Below are 14452 nucleotides of genomic sequence, written 5' to 3'. Positions count from 1 at the left end.
CCACTTAGCGTTACACGACGTTCCAAATAAAACAACGATTTTGACGTTGTTCCACGGAAAGTTTCAATCGTTGACCTTATATTCTACTCATGTGAAACGCCACTTAAAGTACAGAGATTTTCGAAGTTGCTTCTTTTAAATGTTTTTTTTTATTTTTTCAAGCCGGTGCAAACACAAAATTCCATTGAATTTGAACAAAATTTCAATTACAGGAACATTTTTTAATTTTTGCGAAGAATTATAGATGCAACAATAAAACAAAACGACAATTAATTTTGATGTCTTGTTAAATGATTGAAATATACATGTATACAAAAAAAAGATGTGGTATAATTGCCAATGAGGCAACTCTGTACAAGAGACCAAAATGACACAGAAATTAACAACTATAGGTCACTGTACGGCCTTCAAAAGCAAAGCCCATATGCCATAGTCTGCCATAAAAGGCCCCGAAATGACAACGTAAAACTATTAAGACGAGAAAACTAACTGCCTAATTTTTTTGGGCTGAGAAGGATAATGAAGAAGATTTCACTTTTATTTGCATTTCCTTTTTCAATTTGTTTGCTTTTATAAAGTGGGTGTGTGGTCATTAGTAAGTTTTCTATTTGTTATAGCTCCTTGGCCTTGTCTTTATGAAGTATCCAAGTTAAATATTTCGACATCTTATATCCTTGTGACAATGCATATCTACATGTTAATGCATATTAACGAGAACTTTATTTTATATAGATCAGACCATTTCATGAAATTATGTTATGCCAAATATGCAAGAAAAGTCGTATACAGTTTAACGTTATTATAACGCGAACGTCAAATTACGGTTACGGGGACATTTCATTGGACATCTTAGATCGTTTCGGATTTTCTACCTGCAACTCAAACAAAAGCACATATCAGATCATTTTAAAGGAAATTAAATGTATTTTCTATTCATATCAGTTAACAGGTAATAAAAATTTGAGATAAAGTAGAATTTCGTTTGATAAAAAGCTTCTGAATTATTTTTTGTGTAATTTTGTCCATCGGGACATTTTATTGGACACGGGAAAAATGACGATGTTTTTAAAATAAGACCGCAGTTACATAATGATGACTTCATATAGCTTCTTCGGAACATGTAGTATTTTTCTGATATTATTAAAATCCATTTTCGCATGTTATATATTATGAAATTGAAGACAGAAAGTTTTTTTACGGGTTGAGCAGTAAATTGGGACATTTTTTCTCTTTTTTTATTTAAACTTTTCTGACGATCTTCCTACTCTTATAGTTAAAAACGTCTATAACTTCATTTAACGTTAAATGTATACAATATAGTTGTAAAATTTTAAACCATTCTACTTACTAATGAATCCGCACTGGGATTTCAAAGACGCACATTAAACAAAATTGTAACAGCGGGACACCCTTAAAATGACGTTATAGGCATCGAAATGTGCATTTTTTTCATCAAAAAAGAGACAAAGCACAAATTCATCTATGTTATTGATTTCTATGGTTCATTTCCTTTCGAATGATATGCATAACATGGCTATTTATTGTATAGGATAAGCGCTAGAATTTGAATATCCCGCCATCTAACCCATATTTCCAAAGTGACACCAATATCGTGCGCAACGTCTGACATACAATCACTTGGGCCTTTCCTGTACAATCGCTTGGTAAAATTCAAAAGTTTGGTAAACAAAAATTGGAAGTAGAAATTATCTTAGTTGGGTTGATTTGTTTGACTCGTTTAATCCAAATGCATGATTAAAAATATTCTAAATAAAAACTGGCTTTTCACTGTTATTATATTTTATTTGAAAGACATGAACACAAAATATGAAGAGATTCGGACTCAATATTGTTCTTATATAATCCGTCTTCTTGTCAACAGAAAAAAGGAAACGACTGCAATTCAAATTGTTAAAAAATGTCATCAGGATATGTGTTTCAAGGCTTTACCTACAATGTACATATATCAAAGGAAGTCATTATAGGCTAAAAGGATTTTTATATTTTATTGGAACAGAAGAGTTTCTATTGTTTAGGTTTTCGGGCATGCGAATAACTATGACACTCAAGTTCGGCTGTTTTCTGCTCTTTGGTCGGGTTGTTGTCTCGATCTTTGACACATTCCCCATTTCCATTCTCAATTTTATGAACAGATTTTACTCTCCATGAGGTTTCTATCATATAAATTCTCCTTAAAACTACTGCAATCCAATACAAAATATGTCTGACACGAGTTTATTTCCCTGCTATATGTTACAATTTAATAACATTATTGGTCTTGTTATTAAATTTTGATTTAAACCTCAGTTACACATTCGAAAGTGTAACTGATGCTTGAAGGTTTTAGTTGAATGGATGTAGTCTTCATTAGCGGATTCGTGGTGGGGGAAGGGGGTGTTTTGGTGGTTGAAACCCCATTTTTTTTCAATCACAGGAACGTTTCATGGTGTTCCGAGGGTTGGAACCCCCTTTTTAAAATGGCTGGATATGCGCCTGGTCTGATAGTATTCCATGATAAACTGATTTTGCAACTGACTTTTTATTTTTGGTCTTATGTTGTGCTGTAACACCACTATCCTAGGTTAAGGGGGAGGGGTTGAGCGCATACAGACATGTTAAGCCCCGGCCGCCACATTCTTTACTTGCCTGTCCCAAGTCAGGAAGGAATCTGTAGTGCTGTGGTTGTCGTTGGTTCATGTCTGTCATAAATGTTTTTCGAAAATTGTTTTATTATAAAAATTAGGCCGTTAGTTTTCTCAATGGAATTGTTTCATATTTTTCATGTCGGAGCCTTTTATAGCTCACTACACGGTATTGTGTTTTCTCATTGTTGACAATCTAATTAAAATATTGATCTCTGATTATACGTTATACTCATATGTAGTACTAGTATAACGTAATCAGGGATCAATATTTTAATTAGATTGCATTGTTGAATGCCGTACGGTTGCCTGTTATTGCTTATACATCCACTATATTATAACATTGTTGGATAGTTGTCTCATTGGCGATTATACCACATCTCCTTATTTTTATATTGAAGATAGAATGAACTACGATAACTTGTTGTTCTAATCAATATACTGTGTGTCGTTCGTTCGTTCGTCGGATGTTATAGTTATGAATATTGAAAAGTACCTGGAGGATGACACCGCTTTAGTGTTTAAGAGTTTTATTATGAAATATTTCATGAAACTTAAGGAGATCAGATTTTCTCTGTCGTTCAGATAACAACTCACACCCCGATCCTTGATACAATTTATTTTTATGGGAGTTTTGTACCACCAGCTTGTAATAAACAGATATATCATGTTTGTTGAAATATGCGTGTCTTTTCTTGGTTCCGTGATTAGCTTCCACCATTCCACATTCGAATGCCGGTACCAAATAAAAATATCCGTCTAAAATGTGCCCCTTTTTCATAATTACTAAAGCTTATTTATTTCAGGGGGATTAACTTGTCACAATCTTTTTTGATAATGTTTTCTATAATTTCCTGTTACATAATATTGTGTTGTAACTTTGTTTAAAACTTTTTAAATCAATTTTATTAAGTTTCTCTTAAAATATGAACCTTTTTATTTATTTGTAAATTTAACAAATCTTTGCTTTATTTACTGAATATACTTTCATTTATCAAATATTCTTCTATTCTATTTTGAACGAATATTTACTACGTCACAATATCCCGGTCTTCAGATGAAACATTCTTTGTTGTATTGTTTATATACGTATATATCATTCTTTTAAACTGTTGGTAAATGATAAATTAAGTCAACCATGGAAGTATTGTATCAATATAATACTTCCATGAGTCAACTTAGCAATATTCTTACCCTTCCGGAGCACCTAGTCACCTTTTCGGTTATTTGTTTTGTACGAGCACTAATTTTCTTTTTAGTGATTTCTTTACATTTGTATTGTCCTTTTATTTTGTTTTGTTCGAATTTTGATTTTGTCTCTGTTATAGACACCCTAAGAGTGTCTTAAAAGGGTGCCTTTGATATATTCTTAATCGGCAAAATGACTGAATTCATGTTCATTTTTATTTCAAATACCATTATGAATATAATGAAAAAGACCAGGAACAAACAATGAAATGTAAATGCAATGTATTTTATGAAGTTGTTCCATATTGTATATTTCATTTTAGCCAATAGAATCTGTCCCACATCATTAAGCAACCAATGAGAATCAATATTTGTTAAGCAATAATTGCAAGATGGCGTGAATATCGTATGAAACTAATAGCTTTGCATCGTGCATCGTGATGCAAAGCCAATACAAAGTGATGTATACTGTATGATAATACTTTCCTAGTCGGAAATAACCCCTACAAAACGTTCCAAATGAACGGATGTACTGTACACATCTTGTTGATATCGACGAGTTGAAACAGTCAGGATTCTACTTTGTCAAAATTATCTCCCCATTACGCCAGTTCATTTTCACAATCGTAGAAATGGAAGCCATTGTAGAGATGATGCGCTGTCAATTTTGCTCTTTGAAACCGATAAGTTTATCCACATTGCACTATTACGATCCTTATATGTCAGTTGTATTTTAAAAGACAAATGTATCAACTAGCTAATGAGCATCAGTTAATGATCGTGTCTGCATTGATTCAACTTAAAAGTATTGTCTATAAATCGGTTGTCAGGTGGAATTTTCAAAAAAAATTAATAAACTTTAAAAAAAATTCTAATTAAATATTTCGTGGAAGGGCAGACTTGATTTTTTTTAGTGGTTGAAGATTTTAAACCCTAGTTATCACACAAAAAAAATGACAATTTTTTTCGAAGATATTCATTTTCATCATCCAACTTGAAAGACTGTCGTCAAGTACTTTTAGTAAAAAAAAAAAAAGCTATTCGAACACACCTACTCTGTTTTTGTGATTCATGAGATAGGTATTTCACTTGACCCATATATTTCATCTTTTAGTACTGTGATTTTTTTTATGTTATAAAGTCAACCTGTAGCTTTAATATATAAAAATGATAGAATCTGAAGCGAGACGATGTATGAAATATTCTTGCTTTGTACCATATCAAGACAAAGTATTCAACTCAAACACGCCCTTATATAAAAAGGTACACTCGATTTTCTCTTTTCGATACAATTGTTACCCTTTTTTTGGATTTTTTTCTTGAGTTACATAATGGAAGGGCAGACACGAAAATTACTGAACTAAAAGATTAATATGTTTTCCGTCCGTGATATTTTTTTTTTTAAATCGGAGGTTATACATTTTCTTCATCCAACTTGAAAGGATACCCATGTCGTCGACTTGATATCTAATTGTTCTGCTTAACTATGTACAAGACAAATTAAAAACTTATGCAAATGGTGTTTTTAAAACAAAACACTTCGTAATTGAGAAGAAAATTGTAATTTTGTTTGTTTTTATTAACTTTTAAAATTTTTGTCACTGTAGTAAACATTACAGTAAGCATATATCGCCTTCTCAGAGCTGAGCTGACACAAAGCTTCGATTCTTTTGTTCTATTTCAACCGGGTTTCCGCCTGGAAAGAAACATTTACAGGTCTTCCCTACCACGAAATATTTAATTAGAATTTTTTAAAATAAATTTTTGAACTTTCGAAAATTCCCTCTGACAACCGATCAGATAATAGTTTTAAGTTGACAAAATGCATAAAAGTACATTAAATGATGCTCAATAGCGAGGCCGTGTTCACATTGACCTAAATTCGGTGTTGTGTTAGTGTACGTAATTCACACGTAAACTAAACACAATAGACATACGTTCCCATTGATAAAACTCAATGTTTATGTTCCGGACCATATGAGTATTTGGACCATATGCGTATGGTCATGACCATATGCGTATACTTATATGGTCCGACAGTACGCGTATGATCGGACCATATGAGTATATACTCGTTTGGGTATTTACGGGCCGGACCATATGAGTATTGTGACCATATAGGTAATTTTTTTTAAATATGCTTTAGAAACTTTTCAATCATACAATAAACTTTATCTTAAAAAAAATGATGGTAACATAGAAATGTATTAATTTTATAATTTAAAGGCTACATAAACATTACATGTAGATGCCACAGTCAGTTGATTTTAGCTTTCATCGCTAATTGTATCATTGCATGTATTATTAGGGTTACTTTAACTTCCACACGGTACGATAGCTTTTCTGCTTTTGCACGTCTTTTTCTAGTTACACCTTTTGCTTGCGAATGAAAAGATAGCCTTCTTTACAGCTACGTGCAGTGATACCGAGATCTCGGGTCATGCCGATTTGTCTATGGTGTTTTTAAGAATCTCTAGACCTCCAATATCGTAACATGACTGAAGTACACCATATTCACAGGACAACATAAATTAAATGTGGTCCTTGTCAGTGATGTCATCTACTTTACACAATAAACGTGGTAAATCACCAGACGCCCTGCAACCATCGTCATACGTTATGTAACAAAACTTTCTTTTACAATATATGCATTTGATTTTGACATCTTCTTATTCGTACAAATAGTGATTAAAATTAACTGTGTGAAACTGCTTATTTTCTTTTTTTTTTATTATTAAAATATAATAATTACATTAGATGTATGTTTCATTATGATACTTTAATCTGATTGGCTAACTGCACATCACGTGTTATTCCGTAAGCAATTGCATTGCTCAATAAAACTTTTCATTCATGATAACACGTGGTCCCACAATAAAGTGCACAGGTGAATTAAATAACACAATAATAAAATTCGAGTTTTCATGATCATAGCTAAAAAAAATGTAATTATAAGTATTGAATTCCGCACTTCATACAAAATGTACTTCGGTCAACGCTTTTACACCCTAATGAAGTTAAAAAAGAAGCATTCAATTCTTAAATAAAATTACGTTTAATGACGTGACAACTAGAAGGGTCATACCTTTTGAAGAGTTCAACCTTGACCATACGCGTACGGTTGGACCATACGCGTATGGTCGGACCATATCAGTATATACCCATCTATATGGTCATGACCATACGCGTGTGGTCTAAATACTCATATGGTCCGGAACATTTAGTGTACATGTAGTTTAAATTATGTTTTCTCTACACGCAGTCAATAGTCAATGTATGCCTTGTGTGGGTTAAGTGTACACAAAACTAGATATTTATAACATGAATTTAACCATTTATATTTAACATGTTTAAAGAAGAAACTTTTTTTTTAAAAATAAAATTGATATTTAAAACAATTATTAAGAATGTTCATTACATAATTATTTGTCTAAAGTTGATGTAATGCTTTGTTATAAAAAACAACCTTTAGGTAGCTTTATTAGTCCCTTATCAAGACTCAATGCAATATCATAGCCAATTATACTATGCGGATCCGATCGGTTATATCAAGAGCTCAATTGACAGCGCGTCATCACTACAATGACTTCCATTTTTATGATTGTAGAAATTAGGTGGCGTAATTTCAGCAGCTGTCAGGACTGAAAATTCGGTGGGTGGTTCTAAAATGTGAATATACAAATTTTTTCGTCTTTTTATATCGTATATGACGATTCCTTTGAACTTTGAAGGGATATTATGATATTAAAGCTAGCAGGATTCAGCGTCTGGCTATAAAAGTGTCATTTATAATAGTTTTTTCAAAGAATGTCTTCTTTAAGTAGCAGCTATAGTATTCATCTAGCTTGTTAATGATGTGTTAATATACCTTTTTCTTGTAAGAATTTTTAACCAAAAAAAAATCCTAAATAGACGATTTCTTATTACATACATGTATGTTTACCTTATCTAATCTGATATTTTCTGGATCGGTGTTCTTCCAACATTGTTTTCTATTTCATTATTTTCGCTGTGTAATTTATTTTCTAAGTGTTACACATGATTCAAGTCATAGATTTAAACACGTGATCTAGCTGTTTATAACAAACTTATTTTTAGAACATCAACAATAGAAATTATGTACATGCATTTGTTATTTAAATTTGTATATATTTGATAAAGTGAAACTAACATGTTTATACTTTCAATATAGCTGGTACACAATTCTTTTTGTGCATATATATAATCGGATCTTTGTTGTTTATATTGAAAGATTACACTGACCCAATAACAACATTCCACAGATCAAGGTCGATTGTATTTCCTCAATTTATGAATGATTCATAAACACGTATTTTCATTGACTGGGCTCTCAGTCAAGGCTAATCTCACACGTATTGCCATTGACTTCTCAAGGCCACTACAAGTCTCCATTGCCGCAGCAAAAATACAATAATAAGTTTACGGTATATATCGGTCGATATTTAAAGTTCAAGGCCATTATAAAACTTATTGAAATCATGGTCTTTCCGAATTAGTTGCTGGTCAAATAAAGCCTTGTTCGTCAACTCAAACGAACATAAAATATTTATAAATAAAAAACCGAACACTATTTGGGATATCAGCTCGCCTGGACAGTACAGTTAAGCATCGAATGAAAACAAAGAAAGGGAACAGATACTAGTTATATTACAGCAATAATTATATCTATAAAATAGTCTTATATACCCAATTTTTTAGATACTGACAATCTATTATCTATACTTTCTTTTATATAACCATCTTTAGCATTTTCGCTTTTCCATCGCCCATGCTTTTTAAATAGACGATCTTCAACTCCTGCTGCTGCTGCAGCGGTTGCTCCACCTGAACGTAAACTGTGAAGACCAAACTGTTTTTTATCTAAACCGATGGTTTCTAATGCATTCAACAATACTTTTCTAGCTCTAGTGTATGAAAGTGGTAAATTTTTCCTTAACTTATAAGTATCACTTTTACTACAATAACTTAAAGACCTGAATATAAATTCGTCAGAATTTTCTGATATTTTAGCTAACTTCGTATAATGTTCTAACATAGCTGTTCCGGACCATATGAGTATCTGGACCATACGCGTATGGTCATGACCATATGGGTATACTCATATGGTCCGACCATACGCGTATGGTCCGACCATACGCGTATGGTCGGACCATATGAGTATATACTCGTTTGGTTATAAACGGGCCGGACCATATGAGTATTTGGACCATATAGGTATTTTACAAATATGTACAAGAAACGTTGAAATTATACAATAAACTTTACCATAAAAAAACACAACCTTGGTTACATGAAAATAGATTAATTTTATAATTCAAAGGTTACATGATTATACATAAACACTACATATTGAAGCCACAGTTACACGAGTTAGTTATAATCACTAATTGTGTTCTTGCAAATAGTTTTAGGATGGCATTTGCTACCACACGGTACCATTGCTTTTCTGCATTTGCACGTTCTAGTGGTGCATGAACCTTTGCAATTACACCGTTTGCTAGCAAGGGAAAAGCTAGCCTTCTTAGCAGCTGCGTGCAGAGATATTGAGGTTGTGGACCACTCTGATGTGCCTACGGTGTTATGCAGAAGTTCTAGATCACCAATATCATAATAAGATTGCAATATACCATATTGACAGGACAACTTAAATAAAGTTTGGTGCTTGCCGGTGACGTCATCTACTTTGCATAATAAACGTGGAAAATCACCAGACGCCCTATCAACTACCGGTATACGCACAGTAACAAAACAGCCTTTTACGATATGGGCATTCGATTTTGTCATCTTCTTATTGTACTTACGCATGGTGTTTTGAACAGAGTGTTTATAATTTTTCTCCACTATTTGCCTTATTTTGTCATGTGTTGAGTCGACACTTGTCAACGACAATGTTTTTGATACTGTATCAGTTTCTTCTGTCAAAAGATCATGCAGGATTATGCAATCAATATCTGCCTCTATATCAAGCCGCCTACGTTTTGCAACAGAATCATGATCCGTCTGTGAGTCATTGTCCGTCTGTGAGTCTATGTCTGTATGTGCGTCATTATCCGTCTGTGAATCATTGTCTATCTGTGAGTCTATGTCTTTCTGTGCGTCAATGTCGTGCTGTGAATCATTGTCCGTCTGTAGGTCTATGTCGGTCTGTGAGTCATTGTCCGTCTGTAAGTCTATGTCAACATCTTTGAATAGTTTGTGATAACCTGTATGAGACCGAGTTCCTTCGTGAACTAGCTTTAAAGTCTTGAACATATTTTCGACTGTCACTACACGACGCCAGTGTGCAAGAAGGCCAGGTCTCTCACATTCCTGAGGGGAAAAACGAAAGAAAGGTATAAGAAATAAGCCAGTAAGAGTTACAGAATGAATAAAACGATCATTGTTGAAGGCCTAAAAATTGCTAACTTCAACGTCATGCGGTCTCTGGTGGAGAGCTGTGTCATTGACAGTCATACCACATGCATATTCTGATTTTTGGAATAACATTTTTAACTAAAAAACGTCTATTTATTTTACAACTATTAAAAACCATATAAGATGCGATGACAGCAATTAAAAACAAAAACACATACAGGAAAATTCTGAATATTGCGCTGCTAAAGAACTGCTAATGCTGATTTATGTAAAGATTAAAAATTAATCAAAGCCATAATATGTAGAATTCTAACCTCTTTTGTTGGAACACACAGCTCATTCTCTAAACCTAAAACGGCACAAGTTACAAGTTGGAATCCTTTGTCTTTGACATATTGCCGAAATCTGGGTGTATCTGTTTTCTGACCGTCTTTAGTGTCAATTATAAGACTCTTTATCCTTTCAACCTTTTCATCAGTTAGTAAAACAGTTGACTTCTTTTGTAAAAGTTCATTCAGAAATATTTGAAAGTTATCTTCCCAAGACGACATATTGCCATTCACTTGTAACAATAAATCGGTAATGACCATAGGACTGGTATAAAATGTGTTTAATATAGTATTGACCAGTGAGTAAAATTTACTATATGAAACTGTTTATTTTTATTAAGATAATTGTTTAATTAATTAATTAATCGACCTTTGATAGCGTCTTTTCAATGACGTGACAACTAGAAGGATCATACCTTATTAAAAGTAAAGTTTTAACAGTAAACGTGTTAATTACCCCGACCATACGCGTATGGTCGGACCATATGAGTATATACCCATATGGTCATGACCATACGCGTATGGTCCAAATACTCATATGGTCCGGAACATAGCCACTGGACAAGTATTATTTCCAGTTTTAGCAATAACTACAACACGACCTTCCCTATAAACATCAGTTTTGCTCTGTTCTAAAAATAGCTTAACATGAGTAGGAAAAAAGGTTACATTAGATCTTTTCAAATTAGCTAATTCAGAGAATCGTAAAAATCCTGCATAACTTAATAAGCACATGCATGCAATGCGTACATCTTTAAGATTATTACAATTTTTACCATATAAATGAACAATTTTTGATAAAATGTTAGCTGTAATAGGCTCCTTTTTGTTAATTTTGTGTCCAATTTTTCTGTATGCCCCTTCACGAACAGAAGTAACCAAGTCGGAACTGCAAGGGTTCGGAAAACCGGCCAGCTTGTGTGCCCAAGAAATCGCATATACAGCCTCATCTACTTTACTTGTAGAGTTGAATGTTTCTGATATATTAACTAAGTATAATGCAATATGTACAGTAGAAGCTGGTAATGAAGAAAAGCAATGTAATTTTGACCACTTACACCATGAGTTGAATCCATATGTGTACTTCTTTCTAGTGCTGTCCGCCCTCGATGATAAAACATAATCTGGAAGCAAGATGATCAGGAATACTAGGATGAATATCGCTGGACAATGATTGCCATATCCCAACGTTGAAAATGTCTGTAAAATGTGTTAACATTATAAACATTAATAAGCTCAAAATAATAATATATATTTTTAAATTAGCATGACCATACTTCACATTAAACCAGAAGTCTTGTCTCATACATTTGACCTTGTCAACTATAATTTGTCTATACTTGACCTTGTCACCACCACTATATTATTATTAAAATCATTAATACACGTGACCATGTCAACTATTTTCTATATGACCGTGTCACCGCTACCCAGTAGCATCTAACATAACCGCCAAAACTGGTGTTATGAATTGTTCTTGAGCAAATATAGAACTTGGGTTCGACCCTTTTACAAAGATACCTTCTGTATCTATAAATTCAATTACATCTGTAACATGTACCTGGTATTCTAAGTTTTTATCAAAAATCTTAGTCCAATAGGCTGCCGATTTCCATTTAGGAACAATCAAGGTTCCTATAGCCTTACAGTAAATCAAGTGTTTGATACACCGAATAACCGAATAAACAGGTGGTACCAACCAATTATTCTCATTTGACCAATCTTGTGTAAAAGCATCTACAGCTATTGCACACGGGTTCCAAAACAGAGAATTGTATCTACACAATTTTGCATTCTGAGAATTAGCAAACCTGTCTATTGTGTAAGGACCCCATAAATCATTCATAAATTGAAAAAACTCATTTGATACTCCCCAGTCCTCGTAATCAACCATTCTGCTGATGTTATCAGCTTGAGAGTTTTGTGATCTAGGAATCCATTGAATGTCAATGGAAATACATTTTTGAATACAGACCGAAAATATCGACAAAGCTAAAATTTGTAGTTTTTCATTCATACTACCAGCTTTTACAATTTTAACACAGTTCTGATTATCTGTGTACCATTTCAGCGCTTTGCCTTCAAAAACATTTTTGAAAGATATCAAGGCTAGCTCTATAGCCTTCAACTCCCTCCATGTCGAACTTTCTTGAGCTTCAGAAAAATCCCACGTTTCATGAAAAATCTTCTTGTCAAGTTCTACTGAATACGCACCTGCCCCTTTACCACTGGCGTCAGAGTAAATTACAACATGTGACTTTGAGTAATGACCCAACAACTTAATGTTTTAACTATTTATGTTTTTAAACCAAAAATGCAGTTCTGATAAGACTTTGTATGGACATGGAAATAACAGTCATTTGTCCCATTCTGTTCTACACTCTATTGCCATATAACAAAATTTTGTCATAATTCTAGCTACATTGCCAATGACTGGAGCTATGGAAATAATTTTACCTACAACCTGAGCTAATGTCCTAGCAGTTATATTCGGAAATCTTCCAATAACCGATACAAGCGATACACGCAAATCATTTACACGTCTGTCTGGGATAACGAGACTAAAATCGCTAGCATTCCAAACAATACCAAGCCATTCTAATGACTGTACAGGGGAAAAAAATGACTTTCCTTCATTTATAAGAAAACCGGCGTCTTCTTAAGATTTCTTAACAAAATTTGAATCTTCTATACACTTAGATTTATCTGTACACATACCAAAACCATCATCAAGGTACAGTACAACATCTATACCGTTTTCACGCCAATATTTTACCATAGGTCTCAGACATTTTGTAAATATATATGGGCCCGTACATATACCAAATACTAAAACTGTAAAACAATAAAATCTATTGTTCCATCTGAAACCTAAAAAGGTTTGTTGCTGCGGACAAATGTCCAAATGAAAATATCCAGAACTTAAATCAAATTTATACATGTACGAATCTCTCTGAAAATACTGAACTGCTATCTTCCAATCTTCAAATTTTATTTTGTCTTTTTTGATTGATTTATTTAAAACAGATAAGTCAAGAATAAGCCGTTTTTTGCCAGATTTTTGAATCGCTACGCTTAAGGGATTGACAACATGAGGTTGAAATGGTACTTCAACAACACAACCTGTAGAGACTAACTCAGAAACAGTCTGATTGACAAATGATTCGTTCATCACTGCCGATTTGTTATTCTTAAGAAACATTTTTACCGGCGGGTCAATAAATGAATTGACATAACCGTTACTTATTGTGTCAATAACAAAGGAATTTGCTCCAATACTTTCCCAAAATTTTACATGCTTGGCTACTCTTCCTTTAACACCCGTAAATGACATGAAATTATGACTAATTTCTTCAAAATAATGAATTTGAGTTAGGAAATTATCTAATTCATACTGTGACTCATATTCACATTCAAAACAATCTATATCAGTAAAATTATACTTATCATTTACATTTCTGGGTGCATCTGCAGATTTACTTGTGATTGGCAACTCCAGACGATCCGGCATCAACGGATCCAGATTTGAGGGGGCAATTTTTTCTCCAATGCCCAAACTGCTTACAAAAGAAGCACATGTCCCACTGGCACGGCTCACGTCGTGCGGCGCTGTTACGAAAGGGCTGCCTCTGAAACTGTTGATTGCAGGTAGGATTAACATAAGTTTCTGCTGGTGGCAATCTGGGTTTGTTGGAATACGGAGCGGGACGCCCTTTTGTCTTGTCTTTCATCGTGCGCATAGCTCGATTCTCCGCCTGGCGAATTTTCTTCTCATCTTCACTATCAGAAGCAATATCATTGGACTCATACTCACGGACGGTTGACCATCCTGCCGGTGAAGAATCAGCAATCCGTATAAGCTTATTACGGCCTTTAACTTTATCCAGCAAATCCAGAACCACACGAATACTCTGTGCC

The 14452-nt window shown here is 33.6% G+C and overlaps 1 protein-coding gene and 1 pseudogene across 1 annotated transcript in view; one reads left to right on the top strand and one right to left on the bottom strand.

Annotated features, from left to right (window-relative positions):
- Positions 1 to 14452, top strand: part of LOC139498786 (uncharacterized) — a 598641-nt gene that overhangs the window by 63870 nt on the left and 520319 nt on the right. The window lies entirely within an intron of this gene.
- LOC139497694 (uncharacterized) lies at positions 8421 to 14305 on the bottom strand (annotated as a pseudogene).

Source organism: Mytilus edulis, chromosome 12, assembly GCF_963676685.1.
Source record: "Mytilus edulis chromosome 12, xbMytEdul2.2, whole genome shotgun sequence".
In the NCBI taxonomy this organism is placed as follows: domain Eukaryota; kingdom Metazoa; phylum Mollusca; class Bivalvia; order Mytilida; family Mytilidae; genus Mytilus; species Mytilus edulis.
This window is presented reverse-complemented; position numbering and strand designations above follow the sequence as displayed.